Source organism: Oryctolagus cuniculus, chromosome 18 (genome assembly GCF_964237555.1).
Source record: "Oryctolagus cuniculus chromosome 18, mOryCun1.1, whole genome shotgun sequence".
Lineage (NCBI taxonomy): Eukaryota > Metazoa > Chordata > Mammalia > Lagomorpha > Leporidae > Oryctolagus > Oryctolagus cuniculus.
In genome coordinates, this window is record NC_091449.1 from 34684085 (window position 1) to 34709939 (window position 25855).

Here is a 25855-nt window from a genome sequence, read left to right on the forward strand (position 1 = left end):
CAACAAACCACCAAACGAAATGAACATGCAAAAACATCTTCGCGAAGTTTAATTAAAAATGGGCGCGCAACGACGAATTAATTGGGGGGGAAATCCAAACTTTAATAACTTTTTTCGTTCTTCTGCGTCTTCGACGGCGTAGAGGCGGGCGTCTCGCTCCGCGCGCGGCGCCCCCCGCTAATTTCTTGTTTGTTTTCTTTCCCTGTGCGGCCGGGGGAGAGGAGAGGGAGGTGGAGGAGAGGGGGATGGGAGGAAGGGGACGGTCGGCATGGCGGGGAGAGAATTGGTCTTTATTGTTGATGGCAATACATCAATTACGGGCCATTGTGTCGGGCCCAAGTTCCGTGGTTCGCTGACGCGGGCGCCGCCGTGTCAGGGAGCTGCCGTGGCTCCGGGAGCCGCGGCGCAAAGAAATAATTAAATCAATAACAACGTGGGAGACAGAGTGGGGGTTAATTTTTATTTTGAAGCAGGGCGAAGGAAGGCAGCGAGTGCGAATGAGAAGCCACGGCTAGTGTCCCTCCCTGTGCCCGGTGCACCCCAGAGACCTGCGCGCGCTCTCTGGGGTCGCGCCCTTGCGGCCCAGGGCTGGGGGCAGCTGCCAGGGGTGGCGGGGGAGGATCCTGGTGACGAGGCTCCGGCTCGCCAGTTCCTCGAGAGGGCCCGGTACCCACGAGCCGCTCCTCGAGAGGGCATAGGGGTGGCCCGAATCGAGGTAGCAGCTGTGCCGGGGTCGCGACCTCGCGGGCCGAGAGGAGCCGCACCCGGGGGAGGTGCTAGGCTGCCAGCCCGCTTCTGGAGGGGTGGCTGCCCGGCTCTGCCCACACGTCGCGTCGGTCCTCCCAGGCCCTGCGGTGTTCTTGGTGGCTTAGCGGGGCCCGAGGGTGCTGCGAGGCCGCCGCTGCGTTCTCAGCGCAGGAGTCGCCCATCCTGGGAAGGGGAGGGCCTGTTGGGGCTCCCCCACACCCTAGGCCGGCTGCCTCTACCCGCGGAGCGACCTCATTCTGGCCCAGTCTGACCCCGGCTGTGGGACCAGGCCTTCCCTGGGCTCCAGACCCTGGGGCGTAGCGTTCGGCCCGCGCACGTTGGGCAGCCCACCCCAGAACTGGAGGACGCCTCCGAGCGCCCTCCCCACGGCCCCGCTTCCTCGGGCCGGGCCCCAGGCCACGCTGGCCCGCGGCCGAGGCCAGGAGGGCAGTAGAGGAGGTTTCGTTTTCCGAAGCCAAGCAAAAAGCGGCCAAAAGGCGGCCGCGGCGCCCTGGGGGCGCGGGGGGAGGCGGCGCCTCGATGGTATCAACATTATTGATGGGGAACCGTTCGGGGCAGGAGCCCGGAGATCAGGTTCCCAGTCCCTCCCCTACCCGGAGGTGGGTGGGACGGAGCGAGTGTGGTGTGTGTGTGTGTGTGTGTGTGTGTGTGTTTGGGGCTGGGGGCACCGGGATGCCCCCTCGTGAGTCCCTCGGAGTTTACTTTAGTTTCCTTGTCTGAAAGGGAGAGGGAAGAAGTTGAGGTGACTTGTACCCGAGCCCTTAGGGTTGAGGCTGGCGTGGTGGGAGGAGGGAGCAGGAGAGCGCGGCTGAAGGCAGAGCCCAAGTTCGGAGAGCCCGCTGTAGGTTCGGTTATTTTCCTCGCCCCGGCACTCACTGGCTTCTCCAGGAGTTTGAAAACACTCCTTTTCCCCACTGATCTCTTGTCTCTCAAATCCTAACCTCTGCTTGCACACTGGCGCGGCTTCGAACCCGAAGGCCCGGAGGAGCAGGCTCCGCCCGGTGCCCGCGCCCCTGGCACCAGTCTGCGCCGTGTGCGCCTTTGGCACCCTGGCTCCCCAGCGGCTAAGTCCCGGTGGCGGCGAAAAGGCACAGTTTTTTCGAGGGGTGGGGGGTTCCCACCGCGCACCTCCAAAGGCTAGTCTGCAGTCGGGCGCCGGGAGCCGTGCGGGACCAAAGCGCTCCGGCGCCGGCGGCCGCGGGAAACGCAGCGGTGGCGAGCGGGGGGGCGGGCTCGGGAACCACCCGCGCGCACCCTCACCCTAGCCAAGGGTACCCTACCCCTCGGCCGCGGCAAACTTCGTCCTCCTCCCCTGGCAGGGCCATTCCCACACCGGCGCTGAGACTGACTTCGCCGGCGACTGCAAGTACCAGCGACGTTTGCTTTCCGTCCACACCGAGCGTCTTGCACTTCAATTCATTGCGCCCCGCATGCAACAGTGCCTCACTAAGGGGGTTTCTGGGTATAAAATTCTTCCCAAAGGAAATGTCCCGAGGCGGAGAAAGTGGAAAACACTAATCGAATTTATAAAAAGAAAACCTTTGCTTCCTTTTGGCTAAATCCCATTGCGGTTTTCCGAGCGTAAAAAAAAAAAATCATCTCCGTGCAGGAGTGGAGCTAATTCTTGCATCTTGGTAGTAGGGATGTTCAGAGCACCCAGTGGGGAGCCTGGATTCCCATCTGCCCGCTCCAGGAGCAGGACCTCAGGATCCAAGGCTGGCGATTAGTTCCTGGATGTTTTCTACTGGGAATAGGTGTGAGAGCCGGGAGTGTGTGTGCATTTGGGCGTGATTGGGGGTCTGCCAGGAAACTCATTCTCATTCCTCGAGGAAGGCTGCTCAGATAACCTCCCGATGGGACTCCTGGGTGAACTCATTCAGCGAATCTCTTTGCAACCAAGTTTTCTTTTTGAAAGAAATTATACACTGCCACATTTCCAGCAAAACTTCCACTTCCAAATGGGAGCTGTGCGCCCTGGTTTTATCCAAAGGAGGTGTGCAGTGTAACCTAGCCCTGCGGGTAGCTCCTCCCGGTCCGTGTTCATGGAGCAAAGTGCCTTTTAGTTTCTGTTTGGTAGAAAGAAAATGCCAAGGTGCTGGGGCCCGGGGAACTTGCCCGAGAGCAAGGCCTGACTGTCACTCACATTAGTGGAAATTTACAAATCCCATAAGTCCTAGCTGAGCTGTGACTTCCATGGCCAGTATTTCTCAGGGCTTCCATTGCCTTTTGCGGGAGGAGGTTTTTGTTTTTTTTTTTTTTTTTTTTCCTGCCTGATGGAAAAGGCTGTTTCTTTGGGGAATTGCAGTCAGAGAGAGTCACAATCGTAACTTTACCTTGTCTGCACCAGGAGCTTCAATCCATCAATCGCATGTAACCTCTTCAGTTCAAACTGCATCCTTCCCTTTCCAGCCCCATAAGAGGGGTGAGAAAGAAAAGGGGAGATAAGGAGGCAGAGAGCCCCCTGCCCTCTTCTTCTTTTCATATTTCCCCTTTTCCAACTTGCCTAAGGTTTCTTGATTATTGCACTGTCATTTGTTTCTTTTAATTTCCACAATCACATCACTGTTCTCCCCAACTCCGCATGCCATTGAACATGGAGTTGGAAAGGTAAGAGACCAACAAGTCCCAGCTCCAAGACTCAGGGTCTCCCTGCTTTCTTGCATCTTCTTGAAACAGACGCAGTAATCTTGTAAATTGCAATCAAATGGTCCAGCCTTCCCAACCAACACAGTAATGTTAGCCACTGACTCCAACCTTTTCTTCCTCTTCACCTGCATAGATTCTCATTCTGTCTTGGCTCCCACTCTTTCATCCTGGGTTTCCTGTTTCCCCCAGACGGCTTTTCTTACTGTATAGTAAAATCCAGTCGCTGAGAACACTGTGACGCCTGTGACTTGGGCTAGGAACGTCGTGCCTGTCTTGCTCTATGGCCTTTGCTTGGGCCGTAATGAATGTTTGGGGACTGAACACAGATGCCAGCAAGTTTCTCCTTCGCCAAACAAAACAAAATCATTGCAGGAGAGTTGGGGGTGGAGCCTCTGTTTTCCAGGTTTGTTTTTGTTTTCTTTTTCTTTCCTGGAGCCCCCAATATATCCAGTGTGGGAGAGGGGTCCTGAGCAAACCAGCGTCTGTTCCCGTGGCATCCTCTACCCTGGCAGGGTCTCTTTTGCTGATCTGGAAATCTGCAGCAAGCTAACTCTCTTCCACGTGTGCTACCTGGGTGTGGGGAGCGTGGACTCAGAGACAGGCTACGTGTGTCTTCCACTTGAGAGTCCAGGGAACACAACCTTAGGTCCGTGCTCACGGCTGGATAGTCTTTTTATTTTATTTTATTTTATTTTATTTTATTTTATTTTATTTTATTTTTTGACAGGCAGAGTGGACAGTGAGAGAGAGAGAGACAGAGAGAAAGGTCTTCCTTTGCCATTGGTTCACCCTCCAATGGCCACTGCAGTCAGCGTGCTGTGGCCGGCACACTGTGCTGATCCGAAGCCCGGAGCCAGGTGCTTCTCCTGGTCTCCCATGGGGTGCAGGGCTCAAGCACTTGGGCCATCCTCCACTGCACTCCCTGGCCACAGCAGAGAGCTGGCCTGGAAGAGGGGCAAGCGGGACAGAATCCAGTGCCCCGACCAGGACTAGAACCTGGTGTGCCGGCGCCGCAAGGCAGAGGATTAGCCTAGTGAGCTGCGGCGCCGGCCTGGATAGTCTTGTTTCAATGAATATTGCTGCTGTCTGTTTCCTGCTCTGTAACATATGGCCCAGAGAGAAGCAGCACCGTGCTTACGAGAGCATCCAACAAGGCTGAGCCTTGCCTCCTCCCAGCACTGTGACCTGCATCTGCTTCCAGCAGTTTCTTCATCTGTGAAAAGGAGATAATAATAGCCCTTATTTCATAAGGTTCTAGTGGGTTAAAGGAGTTGATATGGATGAAGAATTTAGAATAGTAGCTGGCATGTAATTAGCATATTATAAGGGTTAACTATTATTGGTATTACTCCACAGGGCTGTTGGGAGAGTTGAAAGGTATGATATGGCTAAACAGCATTCTCAGTTCATCCACCCATCCATCGATCCACTCTCCAGAGAAATGTGCTAGGCACAGGGCTACAACTGTGGAACAAGTACTGCCATTGCTTTCTGTGCTTACAGGCAACTAATGAAGCCGATGAGTTCCTGGGAGTGTGTTATTGCCTGGCTCAGCATGAGGGTGAAGGGAACAGCATATTGGCAAGGGTAGAAGCAGGGCTTCATCCCCAGGAATATGTCCAGTATTCTAAGGGGAAGCTCCACTTTCCCATTTGTGCAGGGGCCCAAGCCCAGTCGCATATGTGGGTCATTTGAGACAGAGACAGACCATTGATGTGCTTCTGGAGGTTTTTTTTTTTTTTTTTTTTTTTGTTTTTTTTTTTTTTGTTTTTTTTTTTTGTTTTTTTTTTTGACAGGCAGAGTGGACAGTGAGAGAGACAGAGAGAAAGGTCTTCCTTTTCCGTTGGTTCACCCCACAATGGCCGCTGCAGCCGGCACACTGTGGCCCGGTGCACCACGCTGATCCGAAGCCAGGAGCCAGGTGCTTCTCCTGTTCTCCCATGCGGGTGCAGGGCCCAAGCACTTGGGCCATCCTCCACTGCACTCCTGGGCCACAGCAGAGAGCTGGACTGAAAGAGGAGCAACCGAGACAGAATCCGGAGCCCCGACCGGGACTAGAACCCGGGGTGCCGGTGCCACAGGTGGAGGATTAGCCAAGTGAGCCATGGTGCCGGCCTCTGGAGAGTTCTTGAGCACTAGAGGACAGACCAGTGGCCTGCCTCTCAGGTGCCAGCCTGCATTCACTTGTTTGTTTTACTTGGCTCACATTCTGGAAAACAGTGTGCAGACTCTGAGCTGTGCAGAAAGCAAAGCAAGAAAACAGGGGCAGGTGTAGTGGTGCAGTGGGCGGAGCCGTCACTCGGGATGTCCGCGGCCCATACTGGAGTGCCAGTTGGAGTCCCGGCTCCTCTGCCTCTGTTCCAACTTGTGCCCTAGCAGGCAGGAGATGATGGCCCAAGTGCTTGGGCCCTGCCACTCATGTGGGAGACCTGGATGGAGTTTCCTGATTCCTGCCTTCAACCCTGGTTGTTGTAGGCATTTGGGGAGTGAACCAGCAGATGGAAACTCTCTCTCTCTCTCTGTCTCTCTGTCTTTCAAGTAGCTAAAAAAATTTAAAAATAATTCCTAGAAAGAAAAAAAAGTAACCCACTTAGAGCGTCCTAGGCTTTACTTTTCTGGCTTTTTCGGCTTCTTATTTTATCAGATTATGAAAAATTCATCATGGAAATTATCATAGAAGGTTCTGTAGCCCATTCTAATGGCTGGGGCCGAAAAGCCTCCTATCCGGTCCTGCCTTCAGAAGTACGCGTCCATTGGGTCTGGAGTGAGGCTGCTGTGTGATTGCCCCATCGTCCCACTCATTGTTGGTACTGAAACCAGGTTGTGACCAAATGTCTTTTCCCATTGACAGGCAGAATGCAAAGTGCCCTTGTAAAACTCCCTCCCGCGTGCTTTGAGATTAAAACACTTTTTATGGCTCGAATCTGGACAAGGAACGAAAGTCTGAGCGACAGTCCAGGCTAGCGGTGGGGCCGTCGTGCGGAAGGGGAGCGAGACCAGCGCGGGTGATCCATTTCTCCTGCTGTAAGGGTTTTCCTGGGAAGCCGCTGACTGCAAATGTAGTTTAAGACCTTTCTCAGACGGCGGCCAGTGGAGGGAGAGGTTCCTTTCCCCCTGGTGTTGGAGGGGGGCCGGGGAGGGCGACTCGATTTAATCTGTCACTTGATGTCCTTCTACTCAAAAATAGTGCCTGGGGACCCCCTGGGGGCTTTATGTTGAGGCTCTCAGGAACTTGGCAGTATGTAAATTATGGGTGAGTGTCCTTCATCGGTCCTGTGGCCGCCATCAGGGGGGTGGAAGCATGATTTAGCATTTCCGATGATTTGTAGGCGCAGCCAGTGCACTGGGGCCAGCCGAGGCCAGCTTTCTCACCATTGCAGCAAATGGGTTTCCAGGTCGTGGCTGCTGTGTCTGGCCCAAGCTTCTGAGTCCGTCCCTGAGTAGGCTGCAGGGTCAGTGGGTGGCCTTCCAAATGTCTTTATCGTATTAGGGAGCTGTGAGATTTTTTCCAACGTCAAAGGCTTTTTAGCTGTCAAAAATACAGCTCTGTCTATAGTGTCCATCCACCTTCTCAGCCACTGGTTCACTTCACTGAGACAGCTGTTTAAAGCATATTTGTGAAGCACCTGCTGTCCCCTGGTTAGTGTGACAGGCATGAGGATGCGATGGTAGGCAAGACAGACAAGGTGCCTGCGCTTCCACTCAGAGTCTACATCATGGAGAAGAGGACAGGCAAAATCCATCCATCCATCCAACAACCATCTTCTGAAGTTCAGAGGATGATGGGGGCTTGAGAGAACAGAAACGGTGTTGTGGTGGAGAATTACATGTTGGGGCACAGGACAGGAGATGGCAGTGTCCTGGGAAGGCCTCTGAGGAGGGGAACCTCAGGGTTGAGTTGTGAATGATGAGAAAGTGTCAACGATGCTTGGGGAGCATTCCAGGCCAGGCAAAGAGCAAGTGCAAAGTCCCCAGGTGGAAATGAACTTGGAGAAGTTCAGTACTTTTTGTTTTCTTTTTTTTTCCTCTCCTCCTCCACCTTGTTGTAATTCCAGGAGGATTTGAGAAATTAACATTTCCTTTGAAAAATTCCATTTTTCTGATTGGATGGATAAAAATATTGTGGAAAATGTGTAAATGAAACAGTACTCAACAATAAAAAGAAAACTACTGATACTTGCAATGATGTGGCTGGATCTCTCTCTCTCTCTCTCTCTCTCTCTTTTAAAGATATATTTATTTATTTGGGAGGCAGAGTTACAGACAGAAAGAGGGAGAGACAGAGAGGTCTTCCATTTGCTGGTTCATTCCCACAAATAGCAACAATGGCCAGAGCTGGGCTGATGCAAAGCCAGGAGCCAGGAGCCTTCTCTGGATCTCCTACACAGGTGCAGAGGCTCAAGCGCTTGGGGCCATCTTCCACTGCCTTCCCCGGCCACCAGCAGGGAGCGGAATAGGAAGTGGAACAGCTGGGACTTGAACTGGTGTGCATATGGGATGCCGGCACTTCAGGAGGAGGCTTAAGCTACTATGCCACAGTGCTGGCTCCTAAGTGCATGAATCTAAAAGGTACTGTGCCAAGGGTAAGAAGCCAGAACCAAAAGAGTGCACACCAGTATAATTCCATTTATGGAAAATTCTAGAAAATGCAGGCTAATCTGTACTGACAGAAAGCAAATTAGTGGTTTAGTGGTTGCCTGCAGACAGACAGGGAGGGAAGGAGGGGCAGATTGTTGAGAGGCACAAGGAGACTTCTGGAGGGAGTTGAAATGTTTGTTAACTCGATTGTCCTGGTGGTTTCATGGTTTTGTATTTATTTCAAAACTGCTCAGACTGTGAGCTTTGTGTGCCACTCCGTGTCCTTCTGAACAAAATCAGAAGGACATTGGGTTCCTCATTTAAAAACTTATTGGAAGTGGATGCTGTCCATAAAGAATTTAAAGAAGCACTTGAACAGTGACATTCCCTGGGGCCTGGGCACACTGGGTCTGGGGAGGAGGCCTGGCTGGGGTGGAGGTGGGACTGTGTCGGCACTGGACTGCCTGCCTTGACCTTGGGGAGAACATCTGGTTTTCCTTGTGCTTCTGAGTAGTTGTGACTCCATTATTCTGCCTGGAACCAACGGTGATTTGGGTATCAGGTACAATCTAGCCTAAGAATTAAATGTCCTGCCTATGATGAGAGGGACCATGGCCCCTCGGGGCTGCACACCCAGAGGGGATTCACTGCCTGAGGCTGGATCAGTGCCACTCAAAAACCCAAACCCACTTGGGGCTGTTGGACAGGACCATAGGGATTCCTGGGGTTTGCCACAGACTGTCACTGGCGAAGGAGCACCTGGGAGTCCTTGTTTCCCTATCTTGTCATGGACCAGATGTTTTGTGGGACTTTAATAAAAGTATATTTCTAGGAAAGTGAGCCTTGTGGCACAGAGGGTTAAGTCGCCTCTCGGGACATCTTCATCCCATATCCCAGTGTCTGGTCTTAGTCCTGGCTCTGCTCCTGATCCAGCTTCCTGCTAATGTGCACCCTGGGAGGCAGCCTTTTCATCTCTCTTCATGCCATAGGTCACTCTGATGTGCTTATTCTAGGAACTTCTTCTTTTTAAAAGTTATTTATTATTTGAAAGTCAGAGTGACATAGATAGATGTCTTGCATCTGCTGGTTTACTCCCCAAATGCCAGCAGCACCCAGGCCTGTGTCAGGCTGAAGCTGGGGCCAGGGAACTCCATCCAGGTCTCTCATGTGGGTGGCAGGAACCCAAGCACTTGGGTGGCCATCTGCTGCTTCCCAGGGAAATTAGCAGGAAGTTAGGTTGGAAGCAGAGGTGGGAGTAGATGCTAAGCACTCCAGTACAGAATGCAGAGTCCCAAATAGTGGCTTAACCCAATGCACCACAACATCTGCCCCAGGAACTTCATTTTTTTGGTTAAGATTTATTTTTTTATTTGAAAGGCAAAGTTACAGAGAGAGAGAGAGAGATCTTCCATCCGCTGGTTCACTCCCCAAATGGCCACAATGGTCAGAGCCGGGTTGATCTGAAACCAGGAGTCAGGAGCTTCTTCCTGGTCTCCCATGTGGATGCAGGAGCCCATGCACCTGGGCCATCTTCTACTGCTTTCCCAGGCCATAGCAGAGAGCTGGATGGGAAGTGGAGCAGCCGGGACTAGAATCGGTGTCTATATGGGATGCCGGCACTGCAGGCTGAGGCTTTACCTACCACACCACACCGCTGGCCCTGGAACTTCGTTTTGAGAGGTGCTTGTGGCTACAGAGTGGGGTGAATATTTTCCTGTGTGTGCACTCACGTCTTTCTATAAGGTAAGACCAAGACTTAAACTCAGGGAAGTTTCCATCAGAGTTCTTAGCATCAGCATGAGATTCTGTTGATTTATGTATTTGAGAAGCAGAGAATGAGGGAGAGGGAGTGAGCAGGAGAATGCCCACCTACTAGGTCACTACTCAAATGCCTGCAGTGGCTGGGAATGGACAAGGTTGAAGGCAAAAGCCAGGAAGACTATCCTGTCCACTTGCCTGGGTGGCAGAACCCGAGTCATCACCCCTGCCTCCCAGGGGCTGCTTATCAGGAGCTGGAGCCCGGAACCAGAGCTGGGGCTTGAATCCAGCTCCTCCAATGCACTGCACAGGCGTTCAGCTGCTGGGCCAAATGCCTGCCCCTGGAGCTTCCTTTTGATGGAGGATAGTGGGGAGACACAGTGTGAGGGTGCAGACATGTTAAACTCCCAGGAGCTGGGCTTGCTTTGTGTTTTTTTATGGTGCTCTTTCAATGCCTTCGATTTGGAAGTGATGAAATTGGTGGAGAGCTTATAGCCAAGCTGACCCCACCCCCAGTGGATCCCACTGTCTTTGAACTTCTGATTCTGGATGAGTTCCTGACTGAGGCGAGCTGTCAGTCTGAATGACATCCCCCCCCCCCCCCCCAGGCTCCAACCCTGTCTTCAGCATGATTGGGTGATTAAGATAAGTAGGAATCTATGTTTTCATTTTGCACTGTGACTGTGGCTGAAGAGCAGTATGGGTACAGCAGGAAGAGCCAGGATGTGGGAGAAAGATGTCTTGCTCTGTTTGTTAGTAGCAGAGTTCTGTCCAAGTCTGCTCACCTGCGGGAGCTGCGTTTTGCTCCCGTGTAACCCAAGCACCTTCCTCTGTGTAGCTTCCTGCTTGAGGGTGGGAAGCGGCCCCCACACTGTTGGCCCCACAAAGGCAGGACACACGGTTGGTGTTCAATAAACATTTGTTGAGGGAGTGAATCTGGAGAGAGGAGGATATTGCAGTCCCAGCAGACACACTCTAAAATGCACTTGTAGGGCGGCGGCCCAAACTTCAGTGCATTCTCCAAAAAACCTGAGAATCTTGTTAGCATGGAGATTCTGAATTGGAAGGTCAAGGGTGGGGCCTGAGGTTCTGAATTTCTAGTAAGCTCCAGGGTGCTGCTGGTGCAGCCATCACAGACCACTCTCTGTAGGGAGGAGGTAGGTCACTGGCCAGCAACCGTACACAGCGTGCAAGGCCATCACTTCAGCTAGTGGTCACGCAACAGGAGCAAGACTCAAGTCTCCCACTCATCCAGTGCCGAGAAGTACCTCTAGTCTGCGAGCATGCCTTGCAAGGAACAAAGGGCACCCCCTCTTTTTTTTTTTTTTTTTTTTTTTTTTCCCCCATGCAGTGATGAGGGCAGCCTGGCCACAGTATTTCAGGTTTGCCATATTTGGTGAGCACGACAGTCTGGCTGTCTGTTACTCTGAGTCACCAGCCCGTGGCATTAGCATGAATAACCACTCATCCTGGTTAGAGACCGTGTGTGTTGAGTGCCTGACATGCGCTCAGCAAGGGATAGACACCCCAGAAAAGGTAGCGCCCTCCTCCGTCTCATTTAGTTCTCAGGGCATCCTGCTGAGCTGAGTGTGAATTGCGCAGGCCCTGGAGTGGTTCTCCCTGGATCCTGGGCATCCCAGCCTTGTCCCCTCATCTGCATCTTTGCTTAAAACAAGTGGTTTTTCCACTGGGGGCAATTCCAGCCCTGGGGATGTTTGACTTTACCACGCCTGGGGATGTTACGGCCTCAGAGAGGGGAGAGACCAAGGAGGCTTCTGAGCATTCTCCAGTGCACAGGGCAAAGCACGGTGCTGCCCATTCTTTGGTTCCCAGGTGAATGGCGCTGAGGCTGGGGCACTGTGGCTGACCCTGTTCATCCTATGGAGAATGCCTGCTCCAGTGTCGCCTTGGAATATTCTACCGGTCTTCTAAGTTGACTTTGGAGCGAGAAATTCCATGATGCAATTTTCCTGAATTTTTAGAAACATTTTTATTTTTTCTTTATTTAATTATTTTTATTATTATTATTTTTTACATTTTAATTGAATTACAGAGACAGGAATAGAGAGATCCTCCAACTTCTGGTCCACTCCCCAGGGTTGTGCCTGGCAGAAGCCAGGATCCTAGAAGTCAGCCTGGGTCTCCCACATGGGTGGCAGGGACCAAAACACCCGTGCCATGCCCTGCCGTCTCCCTGGGTGTACATTGGCAGGAAGGTGGACCGGAAGCAGTAGTGAGCCCTGGACCCAGGCACTGTGATATGGGATGTGGGTGTCCCAAGCCTAATGTTTGAGAGGGAGAAGCTGCTGGGGCCATGAACTCAGCCCAAGGCCAGTGAGGGCCTCCTTGTTACCCTGCCCCCAACCCCTCCCCAACCCCTCCTCCATACCTTTTTCCAGTAAGAACGTGGTGGTGTGGTTGTTTCATAGTCCCCTGCACTCTGTGAGGGAGGGAGGGAGGGAGACAGGAGCCCCGGGGTGCCTGCTCCTGTCCTCTCTTCCAGAGCTGGAACCCGGGGTTTGGTTGGTAGCCCCCTTCCTGGACTGAGATCAGCAAGGGGTGCCGGGGTGGGATCAGGGGGCGGGGTAGAGATGCACCTTGGCTGCAACGTCCACACCAGCATTTTTTTTCCCAAATACAACATAAAAGATATAGATTTAGCACCTAAAGCAACTAGTTTGGAAGAATAATGCCATTTTGTGTTAAAAAAAAAAGAGGGGGCACTGATGAGATGTGGTCTCCCTCAAGGAAATCATTGGGAATGATTCAGCACGTGGGTCTCTTCCTGGGATCTAGGAACCCTGGGACCTCCAGCAGCCGTCCCATTCCATGCAACACCCAGGAATAAACCGAAGGACCCCTGGAGGTGGCCTGGCCCGTACCGGCGAGCCTGGGAGAAATCTGTGCCACAGCACAAGGAAATGTTGCTCGAGAGGTGGCAGGGCTGCTGGCCGCGGGCTCCTGGCTGTGAGCTTGCGCGGGAGGCGTTTGATCAGAGCAGGGCCCGCCTCCATGCAGTCTCCAGCTGCTTTGATTGCCAGTACTGGGTGCAGTCGGCCTGTGACCCGAGAAACGGCCGTGCCACGGGCAGCAGGGTCCGGGTACCTCATTGCTCTATGTCTCTATGTTCTTGCCACGCAGGAGCAAGACCAGCGCAGGAGAGTCGGGGCTGCTCACTGGCTCGCTCCCTCCTGAGCCGCAGGCCCCTCCAGACACATCCCTGGCCGGTTGTCCAGGGATCCTTCAGAAACATGCATCCCTCTTCCGCGTTCCTTCTTCTAGAAGGGCTATGACCCTGAATCATCTCCCCACCGCGAACGCACTGGGCCCCTGCTGCTGAATGAGACAGACAGGTGTGCGTCTGAGGCTGGATGCCCGATCAGCCCAGTCCTGAATGATCCTTGATGCCCCAACACGGGTGTGTGACGGGAGACTTGCAGGCTCCGAGTCTGCAGGCCGAACTCACCAAAAGGAGGGTGCACCCAACCTTCTGGCTTGGCACGTGCCGGTAAATGACGGTGATCGATACCTGGCCCTAAGCACCAAGGAGACATGTTTATGGCATGCCCATAAGAGTTAATAATGTAGAGGAGACAAGAGCTGCCACCAGCCCCAACCCACGAAGGCATAAAGCCCATCTTCCAAACAAAGATGCGGAAGCACTTTAGCTGCAGAGACAAGGCTGTTGAGACCAGAGGTGGGTGGGAGAGTCAGAATGTGTGTCTGTTGGGCCAGGCCCAGGGGCAGGGAAAGTGTGTGGGGTGTGGAACTGGGTTGTAGGTGGATGCTTAGGGCTTGGCCACAGCTGGGGGCACAGTGCTTTGTGGCGCTCCCACCTGCAGCCACTTGGCCTCTGGTGGGAGGCTCCATTGTTTTGAACCTGTTTCTTGATGAAAATAATAGTGCCTGGCCTTGTAAGGTTCTTCTAAGGAACACATGAACCAATGTGTGCACATGCTTATTCTGCCCCTGGGACATAATAATAGCTCATTGAATGTTAGGAAGGAGAGAGAGACTGCTGCTGGTGTTGATGGCAGCAGTCACTTGTCTGGAATGTACCAAATGACAAAGTGTAGCCACACGCCTGACTCATCATCACCCTCATTGGGGAAGAAGTGGGTTCCTCCACTTCCAGGTGTGTGGGGGGTGAAGAGGTCCATCAGGGCAGGCAAGGAGCTGGGCGCGGGGTTGGTTGTTCATCCTCCAGAGAGAGATTTTGATTTTCTGTCTGCTGGTTCACTCCCCAAATGCCCACAATCACAGCAGCTGGTCCAGACCTGGAGTCAGGAGGCTGCAGTCAGTCCAGGACTCCTGTGTGGGTGGTGGGAATCCAAGGACTTGAACCCTCCCCTGATGCCTCCCAGGGTGTGCGTGAGCAGGAAGCTGGATCAGAAGTGGAGTCAGGACTCAAACCTAGGCACTCGAATATGGGATGCAGGTGTCCCGAGCAGTATCTTAACCACTGTGCCACATGCCTGCCCTTTTCCTAATTTTGTGCGTGTGTTTCCTGTTGGCTGTGTGTCCTGGGACTGTAAAGGATTAAGACGAGCAAACTGTAGTTAAGAAGGAGATGTTGTTGCCAAGATTGACCTTCACCATTCTTCTTTGGCTTTGGATGAGCTGGGCCTCCACGCCATTGTGCCAGTCAAAGGTCGCCAGTTCACGGTGAGACCCCAGGCAGCCAAAGTCCAAGCCTAGAGGACTGAGTTGCCAGTGTGGCTGCAAAGATTCAAGGCACCTGTTTTGGTCAATGCGCACCTTGTGTTGAACTCAGATCATTCCTTCCCAGGGGCCTTCTGAGCCTTCGCACCCTGAAACGGTGATCGAGATTTGCTGAGTGTACATCAAGACCTGCCATTTGTCTGAGACAGGGCCAGACATACAGATCTTATTACTTATTAATTATTTATTATTTATTTTTAAAGATTTATTTATTTATTTTTATGCATTTGAAAGACAGAGTTACAGAGAGAAGTAGAGAGAGAGAGAGAGAGAGGTCTTCCATCCATTGGTTCACTCCCCAAATGGCTACAATGGCCGGAGCTGAGCTGATTCTAAACCAGGAGCCAGGAGCTTCTTCCGGATTTCCCACATGGATGCAGGGGCCCAAGGACTTGGGCCATCTTCTACTGCTTTCCCAGGCCATAGCAGAGAGCTGGATTGGAAGCAGCTGGGACTCAAACTGGCAACCATACGGGATGCTGGTGCAGCAGGCCAGGGCTTTAACCCACTGCACCACAGCACCAGCCCAAAATATTTATTTTATTTATTTGAAAGACTGTTACAGAGAGAGAAGGAGAGACAGGGATAGAGGGAAAGGGGGAGAGAGAGCTCTTCCATCCATTCCCCAAATAGCTGCAACAGCTGAGACTGGGCCAAGCCAAAGCCAGGAACCTGGAACTCCATCCAGGTCTCCCACGTGGGTGGCAGGGACCCAATGCACTTTTCCCAGGCACATTCATAGGGAGCTAGACAGGAAGTGGAGCAGCCAAGACTCTAACTGGCACTCATGTGGGATGGCGTTGGCTTAACCCTCTGTGCCAGCCCGAGATCTTATTTTTTAAGCGTTTGTAGTGCTGGTGGGCTCTATCTTTCACCAAGACTGCATACCATTGGAGGGGGGTCTCCAAAGGAAATTTTGAACGTGGAGGACTGGATTCTAGCTATTTCAAGCCGACAACCACGACAGTAACACTGCTGCCCTGATCGTGAGGATCACTGAACTGGTGCTCAGAGGGCTGGGTAAGTTGCCCAGTTTCCTACAGGCAGCAATGGGCAGAGCTGGCATTTACACTTAGAGCTCTCCGAGTCTGGGACTCAGCTCCTGACCGCTAAGTTGCTCTTCCTTTGCCTGGCAAAGGCATTGGTGAGGATGAATTCAGCAGAGGGTAACAGGATACGCTAGGCAAACCCATCTAACAGTATGCGATTGGTTCCTGTACTCACAGCCGGTGAACCCGGGGTCTCAGCCGTGACATCATCCAAAGTCTGAGTCCCCTCTTGGTTGCAGGCTGGCAGTCATGGGCAGCAGGTCTTTTTGTTCCTTGCTCATGTCACTCCATGGGAAGTGACCGTAAACTTTTGTCCTTCTCTTTCTATAGTGCATGACAGACCAGTCTCATTGGCTAGAATTGGGTCACCTGACCAGTATCAAAACACCTGCTGCACAGGACTCACCTCAGACCTACCCTGGGAGCTGGGGTCAAACCCCAAACTGCATGGTCTTTTCGAGATGACAGAGGAGTGAGCTGCAGGTTAGGGAGTCCATCATGGCCCACTACCAGGGATAATAATGTGTTTACATGTCCATAAATATGTATGACTTGGACTCATGTTTTACTTAGAATAAGGAGCCAAGCCAATCAATGTATTCACCACAATGAGACCTGTGATCCAGTTTAGCACTCTCTCTGGCTAATAAATGCTTGACGTCAGAGCAGTAGTATAAACAGAGAGAAGATACATTATTTGTTCATTGTTCATGCCAGCTTGGATGTTAACATCTCACCCATGTATGGCCAAAACACATCTATTACAGTCACGCTGCCCTGGAACTTTGCTAACCACTTTCCATCCCCATTAGAAGCTTCGTTTATTTTTCATTGTTGTTTTTAAACACAGCTCGTGCCTTGGTTTCCATCCAGTAGAATTATGACACCGTCTGTGGATGACTCCTTGGTTTGGGGGAGGGATGAGGGTAGGACAGAGAAGAACCTCCACCAAGGACATAGCATTTTGCAAATATAGGAGCTTCCCGGAGCAGTAGTGCAGTGTCAGGGTGCCACGCGTAGCAAGCAACAGAAGTTGGACCAGCTTGAGAGGAGGGGGACTAAGAAGAACCTGGAGTGCCTCTGGCCGGATGCAACAGGACTGCAGGGAGAATGGCTTCCAAACCCTCCACTCCTACTCTCTTCTCCTGAGCATCTGCTCCATTCTACCCCCAGCACACCGACTCCTCCACTTCCGACAACCCCCATGGCTGCAAATGGGGCTGCCTAGGACCGTCATTGCCTTCCTCAAAGATACTGGATACTCTTTTTTGTTTGTTTCTTTCAGTTTTAATTTCAAGGCTGTCTGCAAGACTTCTGATTGGCTCCATGTGGCTTGGGTGCCAGCCCTTGAGCCAGGAGTCACATAGGGTTTGCAGGGTGATTCCCTCAATGGCTATGTAGAGGAGAGGGGCATGGTGGGACGATGTCTAGGAAGGAGTCCTGGCCATCAGACTCACCTAGCGCCCTGGAGGGAGGGGTGGCTGTAGGGAGAGGGAAGGGATTCGCTTGTGGTCTTGAGCTCTGCCTGGGGTTTCCCAAGGAGACTGGAGAGCTTCATGCTTTTTTTTTTCCCCAGGCAGAGTTAGTGAGAGAGAAAGAGAGAGAGAGAGAGAGAGAGAGAGAGACAGAGAGAAAGGTCTTCCTTTCTATTGGTTCACCCCCCAAATAGCCGCTCCGGCTGGCAAGCTGCGCTGATCCGGTGGCAGGAGCCAGGTGCTTCCTCCTGGTCTCCCATGCGGGTGCAGGGCCCAAGCACTTGGGCCATCCTCCACTGCCTTCCTGGGCCACAGCAGAGAGCTGGCCTGGAAGAGGAGCAACCGGGACAGAACCAGCGCCCCAACCAGGACTAGAACCTGGGGTGCCGGCGCCGCAGGCGGAAGATTAGTCAAGTGAACCGCTTTACCTCTTCCTTCAGAGGATCCTTGGAGGAAACTCTGGGATGGTTCAGGTTGATGTTCTGTAGAGCTGGGTGACTGGTGTGGCATTGTCCCTGTCCTCAGGAAGCTCGGCCAGGGAGACACATGTGCACAAAGCTAGAGTCTTCCCCAGGGCCCCCGGGGACCTCTTCGGCCACCCTCGCTGGGCCCCGCGGCAGTCATCTATGCGTGGACTCCTGGAGAGGGCAAGCATGTGTCTGGGACCCTTCTGTCACTGACTGTATGGGAGGTCTGTCGGCAAGGGATGGAGGGAAGAGCTCGCCTGACCCGAGGTGGAAGGAGGAAGTGCCGGAGGCACACACAGCTGGTGATGACGCTGATGGCGCCGGGAGCCTCACTGAACTGTCAAATGCAGCAGATGGAAGGACAGTCTGAGTGGGTCCAGAGGCTCCTGTCTGTGGCCCGGACTGGGACAACCCTTGGTGCTCCCTAGCACACCATCCAAGCCCCGGCCGCTAAAGCCGAATGTCCCAAGAAGTCAGCACTTGCCAGGTGCCCATCACACTCTCCCGAAACCCTGCATCTTCCCAGTATGCAGTGTTACTCACCTCCATGAGCATTCCAGGGAAAGAGAGACTGGCCGAGGCCGTGGGCAGGTGAATAGTCAGGGAGCCGTGGTGGGAGGGGAATGGCAGGGTGCAGGCTCTGAGGCTTCAGCCAGCTCCACCATAGACCATTCTGCCAGGAGCACACCATGTACCCTTGGGCCTTCACTGGGGCCTGGGTTTGCACTTATAAAACGAGAAGGTGGATGCTGCTGTCTCTGTGGTGCCTGGCAGTGCAAGCCCTTCCTGCTCCCCACCGTGCCCTACCTGGTCATGCCATTTCTAAGAAAGGCAATGATTAGCAAGTTGGGGCAGGAGCCTTGTTTGTCCCCGCCAGAGTCACAGCCCCCTACGGGTGCCTCGCACATAGTCGGTGCTCAGTAAAGACTTGTTGAATGAAGGAACGAATGCAGGTTGCTAGACTCTTGCATTAGTGTGGACTCCAGAGGCGCCTCCATTTCTAGCAGGAAGCCAGCCCTCAACTCCCCTACCCCAGGACAGCCTGCCCCTGATGGAGGATTACGCAGACGTCAGAATTGGCCAGGGAGAGAGAAGTCGGGCCCTAGCCCTGATCGTCCCTGTGGATCTGGAACCAGTACTGCTCTCAGGGTGCGCAAGGCTGATCTGCAGAGGAAGCCGGTCGCCAGGTGTGTGTGCAGAGTCGTGGGACGCTGGTGGGACTGTGTCTCAAGGATTCAGTGCTACTGGGGCGTCTGGGGCGTGGCAGCACCGTGGAGGGGGAACCCTGGCCCGAAGGCCTCCCAGCAGCAGGAGGCAGGCAGGCTCTATGTGGAAGGACAACACAAAGATTCCTTAAGATAGTAAATTAAGGCCCGGGTGAGGTTCCCAGCAGGAGAGTCTTGTTTGCTAGATTTTCTTTAATTCGTTGATGTTTTTCATTGGTAGATTTCCTGGTTGAGATGTCTTTCTTAGATGAAGACATTCATCTGGAGCATTCAACTAGAACACTGAAGGGTGACGTCTGTCTTAATGAGGGATCCTAAGCTATGACATCAGGGGCTTTCAAAAGTTTTTCATTATGATTAACTCTTTTTTTAAGAGGATTTATTTATTTTATTTGAAAGGCAGAGTTAAAGAGGCAGAGAGAGAGAGAGAGAGAGAGAGAGAGAGAGAGAAATCTTCCATCCACTGGTTCACTCCCCAAATGGCCTCAACAGCTGAGACTGGGCCAGGCCAAAGCCAGGAGCCAGGAGCACATGGGTACAGGGCCCCAAGCACTTGGGCCATCTTCAGCTGCTTTCCCAGGTGCATTAGCAGGGAACTGGATTGGAAGTGGAGCAGCAGAGAATTGAACCTGTGCCCATAGAAACTACCGGCACTGCAAATCCTGGCTTAATTTGCTGTGCCACAGCCCCAGCCCTACCCACATGATTAACTCTTAAAAAGTGAGAGTTTCAGAAAAGAAAACTTAGGGCAGGCATTTGATACGGCAGTGAAAACACCATTTAGGATGTCGACATCCTTTATTAGCGTGCCTGAGTTCAAGCCCTGGCTCTGGTCCTTATCCAACTTCCTGCTAATGCACACCCTGCAAAGTGACAGATGATGGCTCAAGTACTTGGATCCCTTTCACTTACACAGGAGATTTGGATTGAGGACCTGACGCCGACTTTTGGGGAATGAGCCACTGGATGGGTTGTCTCTCTGCCTCTCAAATAAAAATTAAAATAAAAAATAAAAATTAAATTCAACATCAAACTTGACGGTCACATAGTGACGCATGCTTAATACAGTGGTTGTGCAAGAGCGGTCTTGCAGCATCAGCAGCAACGGAGCCTGGGAAACTCTTAGTAATGCAACCCTCGGGCCCCACCCCAGAGATGCTGTGTCAGAAGTTCTGAGAGCTTTACTCAGCAACTTTGATACCTGTTAAAATCAGAGCATGACTACATACTACAGTACTGAACACTGTGGTGCTCTAACCTATTTAATTCAAAAAAAGAAAAAGGGAAATTTGGCTTGAAGCCACTAGTTTCGGGGTAATTTAAAAAGAAAACCCCCAAGGCCCTTCCCAAACTCACCTCACCTGCTCTCCGTAACTTTTCAGCCAGCTTTAGCCATGCCTACTTCTTTCTGTTCTTGAATTCGAACTCAGAGCCCTTCTCCTCCTAAACCTCTGTCCCTGGTGGCCGCTGCTTGGCGAGTTCTACCCCAGCTCTTGCACGGTTGGCTCCTGCCTCCTCAGGGGTCTAGGCTCAGAGAGACTGCTCTGCCTAAAGTGCTCTCCGCAAGTCTGTTTTCTCTTAGCGTGCTTAAAAATGACCTCCAATTGAATGTTAGTTATGTAGAACAGCACGTAGCGCATAGTAGGTCTTCAATAAATCTTGTTGAAGGAACGAAAGAATGGATAAGTAATTCCCCACCAGGAGGACTGGGGAGTGTTTTCCGCCCCCCAAAGCCCTGGTTGCCCCCGCTGCCATGATCTTCCCTTCCTCCGTGGGAAACCCTTGCCACCGTTTTGGAAGGTGGGATAGAGATTGCAATCCCCTCTGCTGGGATGTTCCTGGCCTCCAAGCCCTGTGTCCTTCTCCATGGATATTTTAATGAGGGAAACATAACAGGTTTAGAGTTAGGGTTCCTGGATTCCAGGGAGAGCTCAACCACAGCTTGGCTTGTGTGACCTTGGGTCGGTCAAGTACAGTAGGGGTCATACTGCCTGCCCTGGCTCCCTTACAGAGTTGTCAGGGTCATATAGGGGAGGACTTATGAAAATGCCCTGGATTACAAAGGACTCACAAACTTAACATGTAAGGTGTTGACCCATAGTCCACAAAGAGTCCAGGCATGCAAAACCACGAAAAGACCTGCGCGTCTTCTCCAAGGAGTCCCTGAGCCACAGGTCTAAAAGAGGCCTTGTAGCGATTTGCATAATTCTTTGCATATTGTTTGCAAGTCATTTGAGGCAGGTGGGAGTGCACCAAGACCCATAATGCCTTGTGCTCCCTCCCCCAACAATCCTTGGCCTCTGCACCTTTGTGTCCTCCCTGGTGGAGCCCCGCCTGGAAGATGTGGGTTGGGCTCCCCTGGGGGCTCCATGGCCACGCCCTCTGCAGCAAGAAGCCTGCAACTGGGCAAATCTTTGCCCAAAGGGGGCCTGGGATGCTGCGCTGTCTGACGGCTGGCAGATCTTCAGCGTGACTGAGCTTTCACAGTTGAAACCATTAAAGGTGATTCTGCTTTTAATTCTTTGTGGTCGTTCTCACTCTTTTCCGTGGAGAAACCTCTGATTTTCACTTGCGAGACGCTTGGCTGCGCTTGTCATATCCTAAAAGGTGATTTCAGTTCTCCGATGCCAAAGAATCTTTTCTGTTAATCAAAACACAGCTGCAGAGGCCCGTTGATCTGCTAATGGGCACCCCAACTCTGGGGTAGGTCTGTCTGTACCTGGGAAAATAGATATAATTAGGATAACAGATATCATATGTCTATGCAAATACCGCAGGTAAAAAATGACTGGAAATGAGACAGGGCTCAAGTCGCCAAATCCCATCAGACCAGCTGCACAGCTTAACCAGACGCTACCACCATTGCTACCAGGGCTTCCCCAGGGCCAGCTCCGATGCCCTCTCTTCATCCCCTAGGCTGGACCCCACATGCAAATGTCTTTTCTTTTTTAATACCAAGATAGATCCTGGTTTTTGAAAGGATTTTTAGATTAACACGTGTAGCTCTTTAGGGGGCACAGTGCACTATTTCAGCCCATGTGTGCGGCACAAATGGATCAAATCAAGAAGTCTGCTTCTGCGTTTCTTCATCTTTCTGCGTAGTCGGAGCCCAGCAGCTCCTCTTCAAACAGTGCAGAGTGCATTACCGGAAGTCACACTTACCCGTTTGTAACGTGAACACTAGAACTGACTCCTATCTGGTTGTGTTTTGGGACCTGCTAGCCAGCACCCTTCTTCTCTCTTCCCATTTATGCCACCTTTCCCAGCCTCTAATAATCGCTGTTCTAAACTCAGATGACGCGTAGCCTTTGTCTTTCTGTGTCTGGCTGATTGCTTGAATATGATGACCTCCAAGTGCATCCATTTTGGTCCAAATGTCGGGATTTCTTCCTATTTGTATGGCTGAATAATGTCCCGCTGTGTGCACAGTCCACATTTTCTTGATCTTGTCGCTCCCCCTCTTCACGGAGGAACGACACCAAGCCCTGCCTAGGCTTCACATCCGAGTCACGGCACCATTATGTCGCTCCCCGTCTTCGCGGAGGAACGACACAGGACCCTGCGTTGTTCTTTCGTCTGCTCGGCCCTTCCCGGGTTTGCTGCTGGTTCTTCCCGGGTTGGCTACTGTCCCTTCCACCTCCGTGGAAGGGCAGTTCCCCCTGGCCACATTCCCCACTTCCGCAGGGGAGCGGCACACCGCCGGCCGGCTCTCTCGGGGGCTGCACAGATGTTCCTTCAGATAGATGTTCCCCTTAGATGTTCCTGGTGCATATTGTCTCTCTCCTCCTTTATAGTCCTCCTCCGCCAATCCCAACTCGGCTGCCCACACGCCGAGTACGCTGCTCTCCTCCAATCAGGAGCAGGATCAGCTCCTGGAGGTCATCACTCAAGTTGGCAAGAGGCAGCTGCGTAGAAGCTGTTTTCTCCTCTCCCAGCGCCATATTGTGGGAGAGCAGATGCATAGAATAAGTCTTAATTCCAGTAACTCAGTCCAGTCCGGGTTGCTCCCCACAGATCTGTTCATCCACTGATGGATACATAGGTTGATTTCATGTTTTGGCTGCTGGACATAGTGCTGAAATGAACATGGGAGTAAGCAAGGTGTCTCTTTGATATAATGCTTGCATTCCCTCCAGATGCATAGCCAGATGGACACCCAGAGGCAAATAGCTGTAGATTCCCCAAGTTTTTGAAAAAGGCTCTTTCAACCCCATGTCTTAGGAGGCCATAGGGATTCTAGAATCAGAGACAAAATGAGAGAAAGCCAGAGACAGCCTCGTCGATGTTTTCCCTTTAATAAGGATTCGCTCCCAGTGCATCTGCTCGGTAACGGGAGAGGGCCTGCCAATGGTTACTAAGACTGGGCAGCGTTTCCCAAAGAGAGCGATTGTGCTTGCTGGGAGTCACGACACTCAGGTTCTTAAAAATGTTATGTTTCTGCTTAGGGTCTGATTTTTTAAAGGATTTTATTTCTTTTTTCAGTGACAGGTAGTAACTGGGCGGTGTGATGTTTCAGTACGTGTGTGCACCCTGCAGCAATCACGCGAGATGAGCAGATAAGGCAAATGACACGCGTACACCACGACGCACTGTTCAGCTACAGAGATGGGCGAGATTCCGTCATTGGCGGCAACAAGTTTGATCTTGGAGGACTTCATGTTAGGGGAAGGGCACAGAAAGACAAATGCTGCATGATCTCACTCATATTGTAGATCCAAAAAAAAAACCAGATGGCTTAGGTTTAAGTCCTGTTTCAGCCTCTTCCTCATTGGTGGGTGCCTGAGCAAGAGAGAAGTCACTCTGTGCTTTGGGTTCCTGGCCCTGAAATGGGTGCAGAAACACGTGCCTGAAAGCATGTCCCAAAGGGGCCTGGCAAGCTGCACACAACATCTTGCTCACATATTGCTAAGAGATGTAAGAGTGAAGAGAAGAGAGGGTAGGGCCCAGTGTCCCCACTCCGCTGCACAGCCCAGTGTCCCCACTCCACTGCACAGTGCAGTGTCCCCTTCTACTGCACAGCCCAGTGTCACCACTGCAAACCCAGTGTCCCCACTCCACTGCACAGCCCAGTGTCCTTACTCCACTGCACAGCTCAGTGTCACCACTGCACAGTGCAGTGTCCTTACTCCACTGCACAGCTCAGTGTCACCACTGCACAGCGCAGTGTCCCCTTCTACTGCACAGCCCAGTGTCACCACTGCACAGCCCAGTGTCCCCACTCCACTGCACAGCCCAGTGTCCTCACTCCACTGCACAGCCCAGTGTCCCCATTCCACTGCATAGCCCAGTGTTCCCACTGCACAGCCCAGTGTCCCCACTCCACTGCACAGCCCAGCGTCCCCACTGCACAGCCCCTTGTCCTCACTCCCACTGCATCGTTCCCTCTCTCTGCCCTTGGACACATCGCTGCTCTTCTCTAAGCCCCATCTGGGTAATGGGCTAATAATGTCTGTTTTCTTGGGCTGTTCTGAGTAGACAGTGGGTCCAGTGCACCATGAGTCAGAAGCTAGTTGTGTAAGTGGAGTAACGGTGCTTGCGTCTTTTGCTGAGACTGGGGAGGGTTTCATTTGTAAAACCTGTGTCCACTGCGGGTTGAAGAGGTCCTTGCTCCTGTTGGTTTATTCAAAGGGCCCCAGAACCCTGCATGCAGGACCTAGGCACTGCCCTTATGCTGTGCAGGAATTCAGTGCGGACATCCAACTCCGACCAAACGAGGGTGACTGCATATGGACCCCTGACGTGGCTGCTGGGGTTGGGGCCCTTGCTTTTCCAATTCTGTGTGTTCTGTGCCTGGCACTGGTGCCTAGTGCCTTGTAGACGCACTACAATGCTTATTGATTTGTGGATGAACAGATGAATCCTCTGAATCAATGGATGGTCAATTCCATTGTGCCCTTAACTTCTCTGCCTTGTGAGGGGAGTGGAGAAAGCTGCCGGAACTCTGGTCCCTCTACAAATGGTGGCAGGGGGCTGTAGTTGTACAGCGTATGCAGCCTTTAGAGTCAGAGCCACATTTAAATCTTGGTTTTGGCTTACCTTAGGAGTGATCTTTAAAAAAAATTTACGGACTCAGTTTCCTCCTCTGTAAAATGGGGAGAAAAACGTGACCTCCTTATGAAGTGATTGTGTGCTCTGGACACGTGTGCTTGCCTGGCAAGTGCCTGTGGCAGGTGGTGGAGATGCAGTGGCTCTCCTTCTTCCTTCCTCTTCACCCTCATTTCCTCCCTCCCTTCACAGATTCCAGCGAGAACGTTTCCTATCCAGTGCAGTCCTGAGCCCCAGACGTGAACCTGACGCTTCATCTACCCATGGCATTGATGTCTCTCATTCAGTTGAAGACATCAATATTTGTTCAATAGTATAAGTCTTAAATAAACATCTAAACGACGTATTACAGATGAGGAGAGTCATTTTCGCGTGGCGGATTATCTCACACGATTGTGTTTCCATCGTTATCGGGGCCTCTGTAGCTGGCAAATCTTCGCAGGGACTTAAATGATAACATTAGCCCTAATACAGTGTGAGATGATGGGCTCATCGGGGTCGGCTTCTTTTTAATGGCGTGTGTCAGCAGCAAATAGCTTGGAAGACCCCAGAGGAGAAAGCACAGCTCACGCTCTCACTGAAGCGGTGATATGGATATAGTTAATATCTATATTAATAACCTTTCAGGCACCATGCTGATACTGAGCAATGTAGTTAGCCATGTGCAGGCAAAAACCCCAGGTGGTTTATGGGACATGATGCCGTGGATGCTGTAGAAACCTTCTGAGGTTGACCACAGTCAAATCTGAGCTTCAGAAATCTTTGATAGACATTTGATCCCAGAGTAAAAAACTCTGAAACACAGCTGGGAAGAATATAATCCTGCCCCCAGCCCCGGCGGTCTGTTGATAAGTTTGCTGCACTATTAAAATGTTTAATCACTTGACTATAGCAAGAGCAGTATTTTGGACTGATGGCAAAAATGGTTCTGGGTTTGATGTCTGGGGAAATGACACAGAACTTGCACCTGTCTCCTAAAGGCACAGGGTTGAAACATTCAGGGGTCACAAGCCCGGCTGTGCCACGTCCCTGGGACAGGTGCCGAAAGGGGTGCTGGGTCTGCCTGAGGGAGGAGAAAGGACACAGGGGGAGTGGCTGCTGGCTAGGAATATGACTTTCAA

General features: G+C 52.1%; 1 long non-coding RNA gene across 1 annotated transcript in view; it reads left to right on the forward strand.

Annotated features, from left to right (window-relative positions):
* LOC108176725 (uncharacterized) overlaps positions 1-25085 on the forward strand; it is a 46797-nt gene extending 21712 nt beyond the window's left edge. The window contains exon 3 of the long non-coding RNA XR_007919870.2: positions 24927-25085. This is a non-coding gene — a long non-coding RNA (uncharacterized lncRNA). The remainder of the gene's footprint in view (positions 1-24926) is intronic.
* Positions 25086-25855: the final 770 nt, after the last annotated feature.